Raw genomic sequence first — 23233 nt, forward strand, 5'->3', positions numbered from 1 at the left:
CGAGCGTGTGAGAAATGCCTCATGTTGATGCTTTTTGCCTGGGTCATGCTGACTTCCGTCTCCCATGTTGACAGTCCCACTTACATCAGTAGGGAAGTAGCACACAGGCTGGTAACGGTCTTACCTTCTGTGTTTTTCATCTCCACAAGGAAATGCTTGTGTCAGGTTGGAGTGAACTAAGGCGTCACCCACATCGATGGATAGAATGTTGCATGTTGATAGGGGAAAATTAGTATTGTTTTTAATAAAATTGGGTATTGATAATCAAACAGAGTGCTAGTCAGCTATAGATTATTTAGATCTTGCTTGCATAATAATGCATGGAGTGATGTTCCATCACATGTTCGAGTCACTTAAGCATCGTCTAAAACGGGATAGTTTCGATTGCTGTAATTTTAAGCTGTGCTGTGTACATCCCCCTGACAAAATTTCACAATTTCAACTTTTGATATTTGGTGTTGTCATGACCATGGGAAATTCGAATTTTGGAAATTGATACACTACTTGGAATAACTGTCTTGAGGGACCCGGTGACTGACATCGATTCTGAAAATAGATCTGGAAATAAGCTGGTATTTATACCCTGGGAGCATGAATATTTTAGGCTACAATTATCCTCATTAGAAATATGTCTCTGAAGAATATTGCACTCGGATATGTGATAACATGACTGTTCCTATTTGTATAGTACATGGTTCATATTGATCAGGATTCGCATGCACTGCACACGTCAGTGTGAGTTCCTCTGTATCCTAAGGAGAGGTATGTTTCGGACAACCAGTACTTCCATGGAGGCCGATCAGACAGCATATTGGCTAGACTTATAGATGTCATCTGGCATCAGATTGAAGGCTTTATCAACCCAGGCTTGCTTCGGGAATCATATTGCGAGCCGGGAAGAGAAAATGTCAAGGTTTCCTGTGGTTCCATTACATGCATCTGTGTTTGTCTGCTGCACGGACTTACATATTGATCCCCAGCCAAGCTGTGCATCCTCCTGATGGATACTGCATGCACTTCATACCGTTTAATTAAATATATTGACATATGCGGTGTCCTGATGTCATTGGGTGTGTTTATGTTGTGACCGATGTGTGTCATCTGTCATTTACTTCATCACCAATCATTGGGGACTACTTGTGTTTGTTTATGAGGAGGGTGTTATCCGTGAAGTCAGAACAGGGATCATGCTGCCAGATAATGGAAGTTTACTTTGAGAAGCATTAAAACTATTGGTAATTTGCATTGTTCATCAGATTGGGTTTTTGCGTTGACATTAAATTTTGCCCCATATACATGAAATAGGACTTGATGTAACTACTCATGGGTGTTATCACACTGGTTATAATCAGTTAGGTGTAGGAATGGGACAAGTCCAAATTTAAATTTAAATTACCCGACCCTACCCGGGCACTCGCTATAGGTCTCAAGAGTTGGGTACAAAATGTCCAAATTGGAATTGATTTACTGCAGGCCTGGCAAAAACTATGTACCGTATATCGCTGTGTATAAGGCGAGTTTTTCGTACCTAAAATGAGGGGGTTAAGAAGGGGGGTCGTCTTATACACAGAGTCGAAGATCTCACATTTTTTTCCACTTGCGACCGGCGTCTGATAGCCAGTCCAGCATTTGATAATAAAACTTCGCATTTCGTCCTAAATAACTGTTCCAATAACTATTTCCATACATAAACATGATTTGTATCTCTTTTCCTTGAATAAAGTTTAATAATTTCTGCAAATAAAGTTGAAATGACCCTCGCCTCGATGCAGATTGTCAAACCAGCTGACACGGTAACACAATCAACATCCGTGAGTAGAGAGCTGGAAGTACCGGTAAGCATTTGCATATTTCACATGTGACCTAACATGTGATAATCGGTGAAGCTGAAATCAATTCCCGCTGTTTAACAGTTGTATTAACAACTGTTGGATACGGCGTGTATAAGTGATTGTGGAATAAACAAGCTGAATGTGAAGCAAACATAAGCCTAGTTAGTTACAACATAGTTAATTGGCGATTAAATTACTCACCATTGTCTCTTATATGTTATTACTTCATAAATTAATTTTATGTTACGGGCACCAATTTGGTGTCGTACCGTGTAAACACAAAATGGAAACATGTGCTGGAGTTACACACGCGACCAATCATCGTAGAAAAAACAATGCAAGATAAACATATTTTTATTGCATATATAAGTTTTGTGTGCGCACTTGTGATGTGCTTCATTCCAGGTCGCCTTATACACAGAGTATAGGATTATACGTGGGGTCGCCTTATACACAGCGATATACGGTAGATACATATATAAAACGATCTGATCATGCATACATTTCAGTTGATAGACACTTTATCCTTACTCGAATGTATAAAAGTCAGAAGGAATGCTTGCATAATCAGAAATCATAACCATGGAGTTTTAATGTTAATGTCATTAAACATGTTAAACAGTATATCACATGACTAACCACAGGTACAGATAGTCATGTAGATACACAGGTACAGATAGTCATGTGGATACCCAGGTCCTACTCAGTACCAACCTGACCCGAGTACCCGAGTTACCCATCCCAGCCCAAATCAGGTGTATTCAACATGCTCAGGTTATGGAAGTTTCTGATACTGAATATCAACTTTTCATTAAAGGCATAATTCTTGCATTTATCGCATGGTTTTGACAAAGACCAATTGATTTTCATACTTAATGTAAAACACAGCATTTCCATTGATAAATCATGGAATAATGTTTAATATATGTAGGTATGTAGGTAGGCAGTAGGTTGGTCATGAAATGTGTACAATGGTATGAAATTAGTACATCTTTGGCAGTGATGAAGGACAGCATGACAAGCAGTGTGTATCCTGGATCTGGCTGCACTTATATCAATGACACGAGATGCCTGCTTAAAGGCAGGAAGTGCTCGCTGACCTGGGTTTCACTGTCCCTGTTTTGTGAGTGTTCGCAGATTATCATATATAGAAATAGTAGGGATGAAACCTGAAACATTTAGCCCTAATAGTGACATCATGTAAGGACAGGATAAATATCCTGCATTACTACTACCCCCCAGGGTTCCTAATACAAAGTGACTGTGCTAGTGGGCTAGTGCCAAATTGCATCCCTGTAGCAGTGGTCAGAAGCATATCTTGTTTGTCTGTTCCTGTAGATTTAAGTGTGTTGTTTGTTTGTTGTTTGTTTGTTGTTTAACACCACTCTCAGCAATATTCCAGCTGTATGACGGCAGTCTGTAAATAATTGAATCTGGACCAGACAGTCCAGTGATTGACATCATGAGAATCGATCCACTCAATTTGGATACAATGGCATGCATCAACCAAGTCAGCGAGCCAGACCACCTGATCCTGTTAGGCACCTCACTGAAGATAAGAACTTTTGGTTTTGAACATTTAAGGAGACTTAAGCATGTTGGATCTTTTTTCACAGAACATCTTGACAACAGTTTGACAAAGAAGTCTTTAAAGCAGGTGGGACATTTTGCCAAGATCTCTCTGAAATTGGACAGATTTATCTGAGGAACAGCATGATTTATTCATTGCTCTTATATCACTTTTAGTCGTAGGATAACAGTGACCTTGACCTTTGATTTTACACTTGGGTAGTCATTGCAGGGCTTGATTGTGACGGATAGTCGGTCATGTGTGACAGTGGACGAGGGCATCTTGATTGTGTTTGACACGATACAATACACCCCTTGTGGGTAGTGCTTAACAGAAGTTGTCTCCTGATACAAACTGGTGTAGTAACCTTTGAGGCTAAATGGTCTATAGAGCACATGTTAATGTGGTCTTGGTTTCAGACGAAATGTTGTTTATGCCCATGTGGTTTTATGAATTTTGGATGCATGTTTACGTGGATAAAAAAATGGAAAGTAAACATTATGTTGAAGGAAATACACTTTGGAGTGAATCTTTCTTATGACTAAGTATAACCTTGTAGGGTAGGATTGTTAAGTACAGACATGTTTCCATAGAACAGGTCCCCAACAACTAATGCTGGTCGTAAGAGGTGACTAAATGGATCAGGTGGATAGGCTTGGTGACTCGGTTGATTACGTCATCATGCCCTGATGGCCTGGGACGATACTCATGATAGCAATCACTGGATTATTTATCGGCTGCAGTATTTAATTTTGCTGTGTGTGAACAAACAACCTAATTATGTTCCTTTCAGAAAAATGAGTTGAAAAGTAAAGAAGAATGAGACTGCATGAAAACTAATATCTTCAGAAAAAGTGCCTAAGTTAGAAAGAGCCATGTGGTTGTGATTAGGAATTTAGTACAAGGTCACAGAGACCCCTGCATGTTTGAACATGTCTTTAATCTGACACAAAGAATTCAGAACATATTCATCATTTTTTTAATATTTTTATTTCTCAGTGTTCCTGAAACACTTATGCAGATTAGACATGGCCACCAGTCCGCTGCCCAAGACGAGTGAAAATCTAGCGGGACTAGTTGTTTTCCCCCAAATCTAGTTATTTTGCATTAACCACTTGTCCAGGGTCCACTTGCACATAGCGATCTTAGCGCTATGACTATTGTAGGCCTCTGTTAAAGTATGGGATGGGAGATACAATCATCTTATCGCTTAGATGAGCTGCGGACTAGGTGTATATGAACAATGGTGTCTGCCCTTGCAGTGCTGGTTTATGCGGCAGTCAACAATATTTCAGTGTTAAGAAATCTACCTGTGAGTTTTCATCTTGGAACCAAACGTCAATCTGGTTCATGGTCTGCTCAGCGATCCACACCTGGCAACAATGACTTGATCAGTAATGATCAGCTAGTTCACACATTGTAAGCACAGGATCTATTGCCCTTGAATCCCCACTGGCACAATTCTATAGAAGCCATGGCAGATATCAGTATATATATCTTGTTCCTAGCCTCGTGGGTGTCCTCACTATATGGCTGAGATAGTGCAGATGTGATGTTAAATTTTAACTTACTCACCCTTTGGGATCCAGGTTAGAATTCCTCCACAACACTCTGAGGCTTGTTATGAGAGGTTGAAAGGTCAGTATCGGTGACTTGGCGTGGGATGTTGCTCATAATGTCAACCACTAGTTTGTCTGTCCCAGACTTGATAAGTTACAGGCAGCTTTGGTAAGCTGGAATATTTCTATCAAATTGGTGTTAAGTTATATCATTTTCTATTAACATATCATCAGCATTGTCTTTTACATAAAGAAGTTGTTTATCCATAAATTCTTATCCTTACTTTAGTACACCAACTTCTAAATGCCTATCAAAGAAGTTGTCTTTTACAAGGCAAGGTACCATGGATACACAGAAGAGCTATGCAGGCAACACATATTTTTGTTTTCACCTCTGTTCAACTTATTTGTTCCTTTGAAAATATAGTTTGGTCAATACTTGCATACAATTGTACTCATTTAACTTCCTGTTCACCTAGCGTTGTGATGAACATTGACAGACGATATTGAATATAACATGACTCTCTCAACATTTTTTTTGTTTTGAGACAAATTATACCTTTGTTATGTTGATGAATAGTGAGGCAAAACATATTACCGGTAGTTGTAGCTTTTCCTGATATAAATCTTCCTGCTACAAGTTATGCTGCATTGAATAATCTGTACCAGATCCTATACTCAGCATCATTATCGTGATTATATAGGGATCAGGCGGATAATCGGAGATAAATTAGTATTACAAAAACATCACATTTTCAATTTCCAAGAGTGCAGTTCAGTTGCATCTGGAACCATTTTAAACCCACATTGACTGTTTCTTTTTATGCATTGCATATGCATGGGCGAAACCACTGGTTGCATTCAGGGTTGTGTTTTGGTTTTGTTTTTAGCTTTTTCCATCAACTTCAATCTTGTACTTTTCATTGTTTTTACGTTCCTTTTTTTCCAGTTTCATAGCAGCATCCAATCAGAGTGACATAGGCTTACGAAAAAGGGTCTTTAGCTGTTAATCACATTGTCAACATACTACTGACGCTTGTTGGCATATGTTCATGTTCAAGATGTTTGACACCCTACATCATTTGTACATACCATGATGACCCCAATACCTTTAATTCTGTTACCAAGTTTTTGAATTCTGAATTCTTTATATAGTACAGTACAGGCCACAGGCCCTTTGTACAAAATTGTACAGCTTTGTGTTGGTTGTAGATAAAAGAATATGAAACTTATGTAAACCATGGAAACAAAAATTATGATGACAACAGCCTAACAAACCAAAACAAAATGCAGAATATTTTAAAAAAAGAATGTCAATCAGCATGATAAGTTTTACAGATTTCACCAATATTTATTTTAAGACCAGTGTTACTTTCACAACAAGGGCACATAACTCTTGTCATATTACCTGACCCTAGCCTACGTCAGGCGCCCTCATGATTGTTGTTGTGTGGAAATATTCTATCAACGATGTGATGATTTGCCCTCAACGTCTGATGCTATCTTTGTGGGGGCCTCTAGCTTTAAGTGTGTACACCTGTTGATTTCTGCAAAGCCTCAGGTAGTCTGGCACCAAGAGCCACAATGCAGGATTTATGTTGTAAACAATCTAGACCACAAGCTGAAGCTGTTTATGACTGTTGTTATTTGTTAATGACATATCTGTTGGGAGAATATTAACAGAACCACTTAGATGTAAGAGGTAGAAGTGTTCTGTTCAGACTGGCCTATTGGCAATTGTGTTAGATGTAATTGTGGACATTTCAGTCCTCCCTTGTTTGACTTATTAGCTTGTGTGCTTTGACTTCTAAAACCCTTGAAGTTTCTTGTTTTTGTCTAATGCTTCACTAATCAGTATTTCAGCTTGACAATAATCTGTTAATCTAGTCAGTACCAGACAATCCAGTAATTGATAATTGAGCAACATCTTACACCGATTGGGTATGATGGCATGCTATCACAGTTATTTTGACACAAAAAACTGTATACAGGTCAATGACCTGGACCCATAGAATGTAATAAGTCAATAAGTCAAATCAACAAAATTGGTGGATAAACCATGACAACAAATAAATGCAATACTGTTAGTTAATGGATGAATATATATCATCTGGCCAATATATATAAACATTGCGATAATAAAAGCCCTTCACTTAGTCACTATAGCTCCTGACAGCATTTCCCTATGATATAGAAAGTATGAGGCAAAGACATGCAGTGCTCAGAGTTTCAGTTACAAATTTTGATGGCTGTGCATTGTTTTTTTAAATTGATACTGTGAGTAGGACTAATTCTTACTATTTACTGTTTAATTATTAAATTATGAAAAGTGTGATGCCTTGCTTAGCATTTCTATCGGTCAAAGTCTGACTATCAAACAAACCATCTGTCAAATTGGATTTTAAATCAGTCTTTGACGGGTGACCGAAGGCCAACAGAAACTCTGTATCAACCAAGATCCTGATCCTGATTATGTTGCCTCCTATGACCAGTGTTCTGACCTGGAAACCACACTGTGCTCCTGTTAGTCAGAACCCATCTGGTCGGAAACCCTTCCTTTTGGACAATTACCTGTTGCAGAGTCTAATGATTATTAACTGAAGGGCATTACTGCAAACCCATGATTTGTTTATCCAGAAACTTGGTAGTCCAGGTGATTTAATTTAGAACTGTTCTTATGGAATTAACATATTTTTCTTATTGTAGTATAGCATAATTTACATACTTGTCCCAGCTTGGCTTTTAGAAAGCTTGTCATTAGGTTTCAGTCCCATACATATGGGATGCTATTAACATAGTTCCCTTGGTTGAATGGCGCTTCACTATCTTCTGGCTGTTGGTTAACTCTGTATATACAGGAAGTAGAAGTGGAACCCCTCCTCAGTAGATATAGGATGTCATTGATAGGTTAGTAGTTGGCGAGAAGCCAAGAATCGTGAGCTTTCCATTTACTTTATTACCACTTTTCCTATTTTCTGTGTGTAGTCTATAATAGACACCAACATAATTTAAAGATAGAAATATCAGTCAGTACTCCTAGGTGTATATGTATTGAACTAATCTTGGGCTGTTCATCGTATGTTCCTTGTTTTCAGGACCTTATACGCTATATTATGACTGGAATACTGTTCAAAACTCCCTCACTCCCTCAGATCCCATAAGCACATGATAAGCTTAAGTATAATATTCTGATGAACCATTTTGTGCTTGTGCCATATGTAGTAGGTATGAACAAGAAAAAGCTCTTACAAGAATTACAGGAGTACCTCTGTGATCTTGTTGATAGTGTCTTCCCAGAAAGTGGAAGGTCAGTTGTTCGATCCCGTCTAAGTCATACCAAAAGTGTATTTGTTATCCTGCCTCCAGCTCGGCATTAAGGGGCTAAAACAAGGACTGGTCGGCTCGGAGTTGGTATACTGTGTCTGAGTGGGGTATTCATGTTAAACTGCAGCTTGGTATCACTCAATCCATTTAGTCAACTCTTGTGGAAATGAATAAGGGAACAATGAAAAATATAGGAAAAGCTTTACTGTCAGTATTTTGAAATAGTGTGCATACAAATGCAACACATGTTAGTCAATGTTGAGGTGTGTCTTGTGTGCATTGTTTCCAACGCAAATTTGGAAGACATGTCAGGGAACCCATGATAGCATATCATTTTACTGTGTCTAAAACTAAGTTTTCCCTCATTCATTTCATTCAGTGTATTTTCTCCAAATCTGCATCTTTCATGACTTTTATTATTTTGAACATTGCATTATTGTCAAAAAACATCTGGGCTAGTAGATTCAGTGGTTTGGGCTCAAATGATATTGAAGGTATGTTTCTACATTGACAGCATGTAGCCCAGATCAGACCATGCATATCTTCCACATTCTGCACGCAACACCTGTGGAGACCTATAAATAGCTGCTACCAGTGTGTGTGAACATCTGAGGGTCGGATGGCCTATTGTTGTTGGCACGGCTGAATCAATGATGCCATCGATACTGCTTGCAGCAAGTCATCCTCTTCCTTGATTCTCAGCCAGGACGAAGGGTGGTTAGGAGGCCATGTGGTTATTACCCAAGTCATCGGGTCCAATTCTCACGTGTAGGTTTGGAAACATATTGTTCATCTAGTTTACTACTTCTCTAATGTTGCTGAAAGCAGCATTCACCCCTTTTTACTCGCTCAGTCAAACCAGGAATAGGCCATAATGAATTAATTCTTAGATTTTCATCCTCGCCTGATTCACCAGGGTAAGAAATTAATATTTATTTGAACTAGTCTAAGAAAATGTTCTGCTACAGAGTTGCCATCTACCTAATGGTAAGAGTGGTTGTCCACACGGAAAAGCCACTAGTCCTTCCTAAAAATTACTTGTCTCAGATTGGTGGACTTAATTTGTAAACATGCTCACTGCCAAACACTACTGGGCAGTTTGGCTAAGAATATAGGACCAGTGCAAATTTCTATCGCTATCACATCGTTTGAATACTCCTTAGTACCTGCAGACAGGGGGCCCCTGGTCGGGTAGCCTAAAGGTTAAAGCGTTCGCTCGTCACGCCAAAGACCCGGGTTCGATTCCCGACATGGGTACAATGTGTGAAGCCCATTTCTGGTGTCCCCCGCCGTGATATTGCTGGAATATTGCTAAAAGCGGCGTAAAACCATACTCACTCACTCACTAGTACCTGCAGACAAGAAACATTGCAATGTGTTCCCATCATTCTATACTTAAGGAAGTACATTCCAAACATTCCAGCTTCATGCGAATCACATTCTTTGACATTTGATGAACACAAATGCCTTGGACATGTTGAATATTTCGTTATATAAAAAAAAATGCCTCCCGTCATAGGGGTCCACACATGGCTCAGTCATTTACGGTGCTGCAATTTGCTGTGCAGAGTTCCTTCCCTTTGTTGTGCGGTGATTTCAAATTTGCCCTGATTATGTTTCACTCTTGCTTGACAATAGTATAAGGACCTATACCGAAATATTGCATCATAATAGAATAAAGAAGTTGTCATCCATAAATATATCTTGTCTTTACTGTTTTGTTAGCAGTTTACCCATACTTGTGGGCTTCGATCCGTGAAGATCTGTGTAGAGAATAGGTCTTCAGCAACCCATGCTTTCCGTAAAAGGCGACTATACTTGTCATATGAGCTGACTAACAGGATTGGAGGGTCAGGCTTGCTAACTTGGCATGTCATCGTATCCCAATTGCTTGGATCGATGCTCATGATATTGATCACTGGATTGTCTGGTCCAGTCTTGGTTATTTACAGACCGCTTTCATATAGCTGGAATGTTGCTGAGTGCGGTGTTAAACAACAAACAAAAAAGCAAAACATCCTTCCCCATCAAGCTGAATCACCATGATGTGACTAAATAAAACAGGTGTTAAATAAAACTTACTCTTCATATTCTGTAAAAACTTTGAATGAAAGTCATGTGATTAATTATTGTGGCCTCAATTTCTATTGGGGACAGTTAACCTCAGCAATGATGCAGTGCTATTATTATACACTGCTAGTCCGATAGTTCCTTATCAGTGCCATGCCACAGTTGGTGAGGCATAGAATTATGCTTATACAGCAGATATGCTAAACATGGATCAATACGACTATGGTGAAGTGAAGGGCCGATGAGGCATGGAGTGAGATGCTGCTGCCGCCCCTGCTGGTTTGTTCAGCCGGTGTGGACCACAACTCATCCTTATCTGTCAGGAGGACATTTTGGATATCATAAGCATCCCATGCTGACACCATTACTGGTTTCTGGTAGAGTTGCTGGAGATGATATGGAAGGTTATCATTGGGACCCCATCGGATCAGGAGCCTATCTACCAGAATATATATTTTTATTATGAATAAATCATACCTTTAATTGTTTTTTTCTTGTTTTATCTGAAACATTATTAAATCCTGGTTGTGCAAAGTGGAGAATAGAATATATTTGATAGAACAAAATCTGTATAATTACCGTGTAAAAACATGTGATGGGCAAAGATTTATTGGTTTTCCAAATTGCAGTGTCACACTTCATAGATAGCTTTCATTTACTACCAGTTTCCTTGAAGAATTGTTAACCTTTTTATGTCTTCAGATTTTCACAATTACTTTGTAACATGTTAAAACTTACATGTAAACTTGTCTTATTTATGTTGGTTAATGGCAAACAAAACAGGTCTCAGGGTTAATGAGATGAAAAGCAAAGGCTAGTTTGTATTTCTGAGCGTGCACTGAGACACATGGCACAAGGAAGAACTAGGGTAGGAGTGGTGGGATTCCTGGGCGTATTGAGTGTGCCCTCCAGGTGAAGGCTATAATCTCCCAGCATCATTCACAGCGGACCTGTGCAAACACTCTCTATTTACCTTCTCTTATGCATTTTAATCTACTTTGATGCAAGAATAATGCTTTCCCCCATCTGTAGGATTGTATCCACATTAGACTGGGTCGTATGAGTCATCACTGAAGAAACTCACGGATCTGACTGAACATGTTGCAGTGTATCATTGACAAGACAGGCCCAGTGGTGTTTGACACTTCAGTTGATTGTATGTAGTTATGTCCCCTAGCTGTGTGTCTGCTTGGGAGGGGTTTCAGTCCCAGACTTACACCAACAAGACAGCAGGGGTGGCCCATTGAAATTCATCAAAGTTGTAAACCTCTCTGATTTGCTCATTTAAAGCTTCTTCTTTTAAGAACCACCTGGAAAGGCCGGATTGAGATAAGATTGAATAATAGGAGTCAAACCCAACATAACTCACTCACTTTAATACCATTGACAAGTGAAATGGATATATTTCTGTTTTGGGTCCATGAGTCAAGAAACAATTTTTTTCTTCTTTTCAGCTCAATTCTTAATCATATGTATAATTGCTTTTGTTATTTGTTTGAAATACTTCTCTGAATGTGAGATTCAACATGAAATCTATGTTTTTCTAACACCCATAACTGATCACTGAAAACAATTCCTATGATTTATGAAACATAATTGCTATGTAAGGGAGGCTACTCTTTAACAGAAGCTGTTATTGAGTGAACTGTGTTGTAGGCGTGGCAGGTCTATTGCCAGCAGCATTCACACTTCCGCTACATGTCGCCTCCACATGGGGCTGATGATCACTTGCCAGCCATTATGTACGTGATACGAACTTACAACAATAAACCATCTATTCTCGATCCTCCAGTTCTGTGGCTCTTGTTGATTCAGACCTTAGCTTTATCCAACGAATAGATACAGAGATTAGACTCCTCTACTAATGACTGTTCTCATTCTTGTTGAAGGGTGGACGAATACTCATTCGGTTCAATTTTCATGGTATTCATGGGAGTCTATTGTCTTTGAACACAGTCCAGCCTTGCATCTATGTTCATTAGTTCAAGTAGTTAGTTATAGGAGTTATTGATTTGTGATAAAAAAAATTAATGAATATTTAGATATTGATGCCTAGTACTTCATGCAAGAAGGAATGTTTTATACAAAGGGATATGTGTTGGTGTGAGTCACACTGTGACAATGTCACATATGTCAAGTTTGGATATTCTCTTTCGCTTAAAAGACTGCACTCCTGTGAAGATTTGGGTTAGAAATAGTCTTCAGCAATCCATGCTTGTAAGAAGCAACTAACAGGATCGGGTGGTCAGGCTCGCTGACTTGGTTGAGGCCTGGCATTGTATCCCGTCATAAAGCTGGAATATTGCTGAGTGTGGCATCAAACAACAAACAAACATGAAAGATGACACTCTTGGCTGGGGTTGTAAACAAAGGCAACAGTTTTAACACCCATCTTATCCTGAATTATTTGTATGAATTTTGGATGAAAAAGTGACATAACGAACAATAATATGTCATCTTTCTTAGTGTTTGCCGACATATCATCTATCTGAGCCAATACACCATGAAATGCATCTAACCACAGGTATATGATGTATTTCAGTGTTCAGATTCCTAAATGCATTCTAGAAATAATTTGAAAATAAAAATAAGTATGAACACCAGTGGGAGCGTCTTCCAAGGAAAGCAATGACGGAGTTTAGCTTATTAATTCTTGTGTTGACCATGTGTTTTTTGTTTTTTTTTCTTTTTCGACCGGGGATTTTTTTTTGTAAAGAGCAAACTATCAAATTGTTTGGCCTGTGTTATTTTCCCTGCTAAGGTAGCCCAGTAGTTAGTTATAGAGGAGATCCAGGCTGACATTTCTGAGTATCCTCCCACTCTCTCTGTAATGAACTGAAGCTGACTGTCTGATTCCGGGACACTATATATAAACCTGAGGTACGGATTTGACCTTTTGCTGCAAGACTTGTGAATCAGAACAAGTTCCCCAAGAGACTTTGATGCAAAACTTGCCCTCACACATGGCCATAATCTGTACATAACATGTGTAATACTATCGGCAGTATCCTGGTTCAACCCCAGCTACACTGTCTGCAGGAAACTCAGTGCTCATGCAGTTTGTGATGGTATCAGGTCAGGCCATTCACGACATAATGTTTGGGGCACTGGTGGACTAGCTGTTATTTGCTTTACACAGTTGCTTCCCTTTGTTGTGCCATGATCTGCTGACCATCGTTTGAATAATTAATTCTTGGATATGCTCGTTCCAGTTCCAAATTTGGTTTGTTGGCACCATACTTGTGCTCATGAGTTCTCCTGAGTGATAAACTTCTAGGAACTGCGTCGTTTTGGCTTACCTCCACTTTAAGCTGACTTGCTCTGACTGAAGTTGCTATACGGCTGCATCAGTGACTGAAATACTGTTCAAGACATTGTACAATTCAGCCACTCATTCACTTACTGAAGACAATGGTGTCTGTTAGTGTATGGAACAAAAAGAAAGTAAATATTTTCGTTGCCATTGACCAACACATAAACTATATATAAGTTTTGACGTGTTACTAAATAATTATGAAGATCTGAATACATTGTTTGAAAAGATGAAAAATTCTTCAAGAACACTTGCAATAAATAATAACCATCTGTAAAATGAGACATTCTAGTTTGGAAAACCAACATGTTTCGACTTTTGCCCAATGTGAAATACATGGATGTCTGAAAGTGGTATGACAGTAGAACCATGTTTACATGCACACAGTTCTGATTTCTTATGTTTGTGTGACCTGTTTTCATGTAGAAGGACAAGTCATAGAATTTCACCATTTCTGTTACAGAAATCTAAATGAGACTAGGTTATGAGTTGCCCAGTTGGAAAAACAAACGTCAACATGATACACCCATGTTACATTTCCTTTAGGAGAAGAAAACACAGCTGAGACAACAAATCTGTACCTAACATTACACAAGTCATTGTAACAGCTTTTCATAAAACTAATAAGGAACATCATGATGTTAGTTCCACTTTAACAAAATATGACCTTAATGACATCTTAAAAAAAGCTTTGGTTTCCATAATGTAGTGATTTGGTGGATGAGTAAAGGGAGGTAACTCTTACTGTCCAGTTGTGTTTCCCTTTATTTAGTGGTAAAGCACCTGTAACTTGTATGCTATGATAAATGGCTTGAAGATTGTCTCTTGTCTTCATGGAACTTGTTTTTCTTTACCAAATTTTGTAAATCACAGACCCATTTTGAAAAACAATTTGCCAAATCTTAAACATTTGCAAGTCTGAAATCCTGCTGTACATGGTATGGTGAAGTTGATTGGTTGTTTTGCTGATAGTTTTGGTATTTTGTGGTACAGATCAAGTATTCATCATGTTGACACTGTCATGCTTTTGTTTATAACATGTTTATGTTTACATGTGTGACACAGCCAGGAATAAAGTAGACCACGCTTTTCGGTTATGATAAAAAAAGATTCCTGAGGGTGGCATTCGTCAGGCAGCGTGGGCCTTCATTTCAGCTGACTTGTCTGGTTCTACCTGATGACTGCAACCATGATTATCTTCCTCTGTAACTGTTAATGATGTGGAAAGCTACTTTTGTCAGCATGTCTCCCCACCCAAGGGGTCCTTTCCTAACCTAAATGTTGAGATCTGAACATTTGCTGGACTACAAGTTTCTAGATCCAAATACTACAGTAGCAACCATATTAAAATGGACACCGTCCGTCCGCGCAAGATGTCTTTCCTAGAGCAGATCTTGAAAATAATACAATATTTCTTCACTAAACTTGGCACATAGATAAGTCTAGTCTTGAACTGGTGCCTTTTGATAGTTTAGGATTTTTGACAAAACTATGAGTTTCCATGGCAATAACTTTTTTTACTTAGGCTGGAGTGCTTGTTTCCAGAGCAGATCTTGAAACCGTACAATATTTCTTCACCAAACTTGGTACATGGATAGGCCAAGTGGTGAACTAGTGCCTTTTGATAGTTTAGGATTTTTAACAAAATGAAGCTTACATGTATTTACCATTGTGGGGGATATTGATGACTTTGTCCTCTTGTTTAAACATCACTTATCAACCAAGATGTGAACTTTGTGTTGAAATTACCTTTTGCTTCATGTTGATTTTCCATGGAAACATGTGAAACAAATGTTGAAATATTATCAGGAAACTTTTCAGGTAGATACATCATCATTAACATTTGCTTGATGACATGATTCCTGTTTGATAACATATCCATTTTGATTGCATTCAGTTTTGTACATAAAGGTTGGCGGCTGGAATATGTTGTCAGATTAAAAAAAAAATTTATCCAGCTGTTAGAGCCAGACTACTGATATGAAGTACATGCATTACAGAATAATGTACGAAACATGTACATACCTGTCATGTTTTGTTTGCATGGTGTTTCAAGATGCAAACTGCAACTCAATCGGGTCATTCTAGCTTTCAAGTAAATATGTTCTCTATATGTATCTTCAGTTTTTACATGACAGTGCATTATATAGGACATCACCAGTGATGATAAAAACAAATATGTTTACAGGAAAAAACATCTCTCCATCACCAAAGTTTTATGTTTGTTAAATATATAAGTATGAATACTTTATAGAGTGGGTGAGTATCTAGATCAGGTAGATATTTTTATGGACCTATTTGAAGGAGTATGATAATAACACAGGCACAATCATCTACCCAGTTATCTTGTGGCCAGACTCTTCAGTGGTTATTTATACTCCCCCTTATCAGCAGGAGCTGTGGATATTGTGTCATACCAGGGCAGGGATTATGTCATTGCAACCCTCCCAAGAACCAGACCAGTCATGAGTGAACATTATCATAAACAGATAGCCAGGAACATTATCTGCTCATTTAACTCTTGACCCAAGGGGTCACTTTGGGGCATGGTATAGTATCCTTTGATGCCCACTGTGAGGTAGCCACAGGCCCTGATTGCACATTAATGTTATATACTGATTAACTTTCATCACACCTCTGCTGAAAGGGTTCTTGTTTGCATTGGAGATTAGTTTCTAATGTTAAGACATTTGCCTTTTCAACGTCAGCCTTTCTGGGCCAGTGTTTGTGATGGTTGGTGTAGTTATGATGTCAGGTTGATGGTGGTGAGTTCTAAGGTGGCTGCTCATTAGCTTCAGGCCTTATTCTTTGCCTATTGATTTGATTGATGAATTGGTTGGGGATCAATAGGCCAGAGGATAAGCAGCTATTAATAATTGACGTTCAATAGGGAAGTTTACTGCTTCTTGAAGATAGATTTTAAATTGAGGAAGTTTGATAAAATATTGATTTATGCATGGTTGTGTTATGAATATCCCTGTGTTGTTTTTACAACCCCAAATTTGAAACAGAAGTGCCTTAATTTTGGTCTTAAGCACAACTATGACAACCTGAAATTATAAGAAAATTATTTGGGGAGTTTACCTTTGGTTTGTAAGTGGATATGCAGATTTTAATTCCTTATTTGTATTAATGACTTAATTATCTTCCATCAGACTTTTTGTGGGGGGCTTGTACACTTCACATTCGGGTGAGTGCTAATTTCTGTATGTGAAGTCATTTTACACAAAAACAAGGTTGCTATACATGATAGCATTCAGGGATTTATCTGGGATTTCTTGTAACTGAGTGCCCTTGGCAAGCAAATTGGGAAAAAGTCATGATACTGTTCAAAATTGGATTTTTCAGGTTTCTTATTTTCGTAAACTCTGAGGAATTGGGTTTTAACCTCATTTGCTACATACTTGGGACAAATGTTATATTTGGGATAACACTTTCTTAGTAAAGTACAGATTCTTGTACTTTTGGGGGTTATGTCCCGTCCGGGATTCGAACCCACACACATGTGGAAGCCTCGCTGGCTGAGTGGATTAGTTCGCTGACTTTGTGTGCTAGCGATTAGGTGCCTCACTCTGGCAAGTGTGGGTTCGAATCCCGGACGGGACTCAACCCCAAAAAGTACGAGAATCTGTACTTTACTAAAAAAGTGTTATCCCAAATATAACATTTGTTACATTTGACCACTTTCTAAATGGCATTGTGTATTCATACTTGGGGCTGAATATCGGCTTCTGAGTAGGTCTAGATAAATCCCTGTCATCATATGGATCTTATCTCTTATATGTAAATAATGGTCAACCTGGAAATTATAGTCAGTTGTTCACTCAAAATTTGCTCAATATAAATTAATGTAATGGATAAGGCCGAAAGAACACCAATGAGTGGAACTCGATGATACTGAGTATGAAATTAAAGTGATAAGTGGTGGAGTGGTCTCGGTCACATTGCCATGGAGGCGACAGCAGCAGCAGCAGTCATGTGACCCACCACCAGCTGGTGCCGAACCGATTTTGCCAAGCATGATCAGGATGTGCAGTAGGCTGGAACTCTGAATTGGGGTCACCTTCATCAATTGCACAAACAGCAGAACAGTAAATATGTTTAAAATGAACACGCTTTTAATGAACTGATGGATATAAATTATAATGAACTTATTTTTGGGTCCCCAACATTTGCTGTAAATATCCTGTATATATGCATACAATGAATTATGGTTATAATGAACTAAAATTAGTGTCACCTTTGACTTCGTTATTACTAAAGTTTACTGTATTGATATTTCCAGGAGAGTTAAAACGATACCTTGCAAGACACTAGTGTGGATGGTTTAACCTTTAGGCTAATACAGTAAACTACATTTATAACGAACTGACCGATATAACAAACTTAATTTTTAGTCCCGGCTGTTTGTTGTTTATATGTTGTATAAATGCTTATAACGAACTGCGGTTATTATGAACTAAAATTAGTGGTCCCTTTGAGTTCATTATAAGCTTAGTTTACTGTATAATGAAAATGAAATAAAGTTGTGTTTGATCATTGCTAATGAGCATTTATATGTAGCTTTACAACACAAATTTGTTTAGTTAATTTCCAAGTCATTGTTATTTTGTATGATTAAAGAGTCACATTTCAATAATAGCAGGTGGTTCAAACATGCAGTGTATGATTAAACTTATTGTAAGTTGTTATTTGTATGTAGCAAATTACATATTGATCTTCATGTTTGAAGGTACATAATATTTAAAGGCCTGACCCACTCCCTGTCCAATGAATTGGAAGTTGAGCATCAAATTGCATGTGTTGTCATGTGAATCATTGTTTACAGTGAATATATCAGCTGTTGACAACTTGACAGTGCCTGGTAAGGATGTCCTAACACTGTAGGGAGCTTGGTAGAGTGAAAGAAACATACTTGGCTTGTGTTGTATAACACAGTGGAAACTAGCTTCATGAAGTAACACCTTCACCACAGGCCATCATAATATGTAATCCTCTTACCTATAGGCACACACAGACGAGTTCCTCATTAGCACCTGGTCTCACCTGGAATGTACTGAGGCCGATACTGATAAACCTGTTGTGATTCTGCGGTTGATGTGCAGGCCAACATCCCATAATACAAGTGACCTGTCCTCAGGGCAAAGTTTGGCCTGTTTGCCACAAGTGCAGATAGCATTTGTCACATTATCGTGGTTGGTTACCTGTGGAAGATGCAAGCATGGCAGCTCTGTGATGTTGGTTGAAGAACATTGATTGGTATTGTCTTACCTGACAGTGAGCTGGGGCACCTGCAAGGTTGTTCGAGGATGTTTTGTCTGTGTTTGTGTTTATTCTATTGATGATCACTGATGGAAGTTTAAGGTGTTTTGGTAAGCTGGTACAGGGATGACCATGTGATGGGGAGATTGGTGTCAAATTCTATTTGCCTTGTTTTTGTGGTTGAGAGGTGTTTTGTTTATACAGAGTTTAATGATTTGTTGTTCAGTGCGATGATGTGATGGCCGCAACAGCTTTGTGGAAAAGCGTCAACTTTTTTTATGTTGGGCTCGTGGAGTTTTGAAATGTACGTTACGAAGTCGACAAACATGAATTCATTGAGTTCCTGCGGAGTTCGTGGTGGAGATAAAAACATGATTTTGTTGTTAGAATGTGGTATAAGTCGGTTACAGCAGTTTGTAACACATTGACAGTGGTGTGTTCCAGAACAGACGACACCTGTTGCATTGTCCCAGTTTCAAGTCCAGGATATTCATTCTTGTTGGAATATGTGTTGTGTTTTGTCCATGCTCTTAATACCTGCAGTGATCAATTAATGTTGTTATCTGCATCGATTAACAGGAGATATTTCAGACAACTGATACAAGATGAATTTGTCACGCTGCAATTTGAATCCACTAAATCAATGGAGTGAAGTGTATGCTAGTCATGGATAGCAAATTTTCAGGATGCGGAGATGCATTTCAATGGGGTTTGTAGAAGAGGTCATCTGATGAATATTTTCTGTCAGTGCTTGCAACTTTTTATTTCTATCCATTTATCAAATTTTATTTCCATTTTACTGGGGCCATAGGTGGCTAAGTTGTCTCAGATGCCGCAATTTTTTCCCAGTTCACCCCGATTATGTTGTCAGCACCATACCCAGGATGATGCTTGTGGGTTTCAGCAAAGTGGTAAACATCTGAGACCTGCTTCACTTCAGGCTTTCCTCCAACATTAAGCTGACATACCTTGATATAAATGGAATACTGTCCAAAGCGTCATTCATCCCAAATCGCTCACTCACTATTTCCATGTTGCCATCTTGATGAAACTGTGTTAACTTCTCAACCAGTTTTTACTACCATTGAAAACTTATCCATGTCTAAGCCTAACAATGAACGCAACAACTCTGTATTAATTTTGCAAATTGAAAGTGTGCTTTGGTTTCAGTGTTTTGTAAAATTGGGTTTTTATTCTTGACTTGGCATTTCAAATGATAGAAAAATGTACCTTTGTCTGAAGGAATCCATACTGAGCTTGAATTTGGTTGAAGTTATGTTTATTGATCTGAAGCCAGGTTATTGTTATATATTGATTGCCTGTGGGTTCTGAGCGCTTGATACAGATCTGTTACTTTGGATTTGATAAGTGGAAGTTTCTGATAAACATCTTTCTTACCTGTCAGTGTAAAATTTTAAGGTAAATGTGCAGGACAATGTGTTGGAGCTATAAGGCTTCAGGACTTTTATCGTTATTGACAGAGGTTATAAAAGGGTTTTTGACTTCAGAATTTTGACTTTGAAGAAATTATAGCTGTGATTTAACAGGCAGATCCTTTAAACATTTTCTTGATGTGTAACTTTTGACAGTAGGCTTTTTCGTAAGCTCTTGTTTGTCATGGCCCATTTAAACTACATCAAAAGGATATTTTTTATGACAGTGTGCAGAAAGGTGGTTGTAGGCAGTTACGTTAAATCCCATATTTCATTGACTTCTATCTTGTGTTGTTGATAGATCATCAGTCAGTTTACAAGAAATGTCATCAGTCATTATTTGAAATTTCGATACACTTAATAACAACAGAAGGCATGTTCACAATAAATTTCTGTGAAATTATGAGGTAGTGCTTATTTAATGAACACTACATATGATCATGTACATTGTCAACTATCCCGCTATCACCTGGCCCACCTTGCAGCGATTATAAACAGCTCCCACCTGTATGACCTCACCTGTACTGGGTCATTAAAGTCACTTCCGCTAGATTGATAGATTTCTCACTATATTCAAGTCCGACTCAGGCTTACTGGCTCACTTGTCAACCTTTTCCTTTTTTCGACAGTCACATGATTGGATTTGCCTTTACCTGGGGCGTTAGGGCAGACATGTTGATGATAAACGTACAATTTACAGCTTGAGTGGCTCCACCATTAGCAGAAACACTGGGAGAGAGTATTGGATATTTCAGATAGGATGTGAGGGAATGTGGCTCCGGCTACCTTGATGCCTCTGTTCTGTGGCAGGTCTGTGTGCTGTGCTGTGCTGCTGACCTGGACAAGTAGGCTGTGTGACACAATGCTGGATTACATGCCCTAGTGTGTGACATTAGAGTGACATGCTGTACATGTATGCTGTGCAGACAGCGTCCTGGAAAGGATTCATTTTGGGATTTATATATACGGGAGCATTTTTCATCAGGTGGTCATGTTTCCTGTTGCAGGATTGGATTCAGTAAAGTATATCTATGTAGAGATCTAAAACCAGGGTATTAGATTCATGACCATATATTTTGTATTATGTTGATCTTTTGTATATGCTTATTTTTAGCCTGAGGTCATTTTAGAGGAGAGAAAACTTATATCTTAACCTTTAGTTATCCTTTTTCAGAATGAATGAAAATATTATCACAGTGATATATTTTCATTGTTGAATAATATGGAATTGATTATGCAAATAGGTCTTTTCTACAACCTTTCTATCTGAATCAGCTTGATCAGCATTGTTTATTTTTAACTTAAGTATGCAATGAATAATATATTAGACTGTTTAGGATGTAAACGTTCAGCTTTGACCATTTCCTTGTTCAGTTAGCAATACCCCCAAAAATGATTCGGCCAAGATGTCCAATCCCTAATAATAACGAAAAGTCAATATATATGTTAATATTCCCATAGGTTGATGTGATGAAGGTGTTCTTTGTCAGATGCTGAGGATATTGACACTCTGTATGTAATGAGATCACACTTATTTATGTAAGGGGATGCTTATGTCCTCTCTTATTTGCATTATCATGATGATTATTGGGTGCGAATAGTGTAGGAGAAAGTTTAAATATATTTTGAAATGTTATATATGGTCATTTATCCAAGTCATATCTAACTTGCTGGAGTATGTCTTGGACTAATAGCATGTGTTGGATTGAGCAGGTTTTGACTTTCACTTGTAGTGTTGGCCAGGGTACAGAGAGTATTGTGTTTCTCTGCTTCATCACATGTTGAGTATTGTTAGCGGTTATCTGAGGTGATAGGTTGACACGTCCACAGTGCTGTGTAGGTTAATGTTGTTTTGCTATTTATCATTGTTCAGTGGCCTAGGACAGTAATCTTGCTAATGGCTGTTTGAGATGACTGCAGATCCAACTATACTTCGACTGAAGGAAAATATTGAAATGCTCTCTCATCCAAATTGGGTTGGTGGGGTAGCCTTGTGGTTAAAGCGTTCGCTCGTCATGCCGAAGACCTGGGTTTGATTCCCCACATGGGTACAATGTGTGAAGCCCTCTTCAGGTGTCCCCTGCTGTAATATTGCTGGAATATTGCTAAAAGTGGTGTTAAACCATACTCACTCACCCACTCTCATCAAAATTGAAATAATGTAAGGTTTTGACACAGATGCTCTTTTATTGTTTTGTTGAATGTTTCATGTTGTCATGGGTTTTTACAAGATTCATGTCATGTAACTTGGACTTCCTGGACTTGTGGTGTCCTTATAGTTTGGCCTTGTATCTGAACATCTCCCAAATCACAAATTAGTGTTAGGGTGAGGATGCCTTGACTTTATGCTTAAATTTGAACACTGGATTTTGAGAGAATACCAGTGTTGTTTTTTTTTTAGTGGAATGACATTCAAGGTAAAACTTTCGACCAAATTAAAAAATATGTATGTCATTATTTGTATGAAGGGATCCACGTTGTTCCCATTGTCATCAAGGGAATGTCCAGTTTAGAAGGTGATGTGTTTGTCGTGTCAACGGAGACAATTTGTAATGACATAGTGGGCATACCAAGGATGTTCTTCTGTCAGCCTCCCCATCCAATGGCTAGGACCCAGGACGAGGACACTGACAAGAGGACATGCTCCTCCTGTCTGTGTTGCCCTGTTGGTAAAGTGCCTGACAATCCCCTCACACCTTCAACTAGAAGAGAGTGTCAAGTTGATCAGTCCTGTTGTTTGTTGTATATAGTAGGTGAGGTGTGGTGAGGTGAATGGGGTTTAACGTAGCGTTCAAGATTATTGCACTTATATTATGACCGTAGACGTGCATGCACGTGAATGTGTGGTTGCTTATACTAGTGAGGACTAA

General features: G+C 38.5%; 1 protein-coding gene across 27 annotated transcripts in view; it reads left to right on the forward strand.

Annotated features, from left to right (window-relative positions):
- Positions 1–23233, forward strand: part of LOC124134678 (CLIP-associating protein 1-like) — a 154423-nt gene that overhangs the window by 19200 nt on the left and 111990 nt on the right. For 11 of the 27 annotated variants that reach the window (XM_046499635.2, XM_048382545.1, XM_046499643.2 and 8 more), the window contains exon 1: positions 20940–21348. The exons of 3 other annotated variants lie outside the window; for them this stretch is intronic. The gene's annotated coding sequence lies outside the window, so the exon portion shown is untranslated. Of the gene's footprint in view, positions 1–18847; positions 18967–20937; positions 21349–23233 lie in introns of those variants that run through there. 13 more of the 27 variants (XM_046499630.2, XM_046499633.2, XM_046499639.2 and 10 more) reach the window with 4 other exon arrangements.

This window comes from Haliotis rufescens, unplaced genomic scaffold (assembly GCF_023055435.1).
Source record: "Haliotis rufescens isolate VD_foot unplaced genomic scaffold, xgHalRufe1.0.p SCAF_4, whole genome shotgun sequence".
Classification (NCBI taxonomy): Eukaryota; Metazoa; Mollusca; class Gastropoda; order Lepetellida; family Haliotidae; genus Haliotis; species Haliotis rufescens.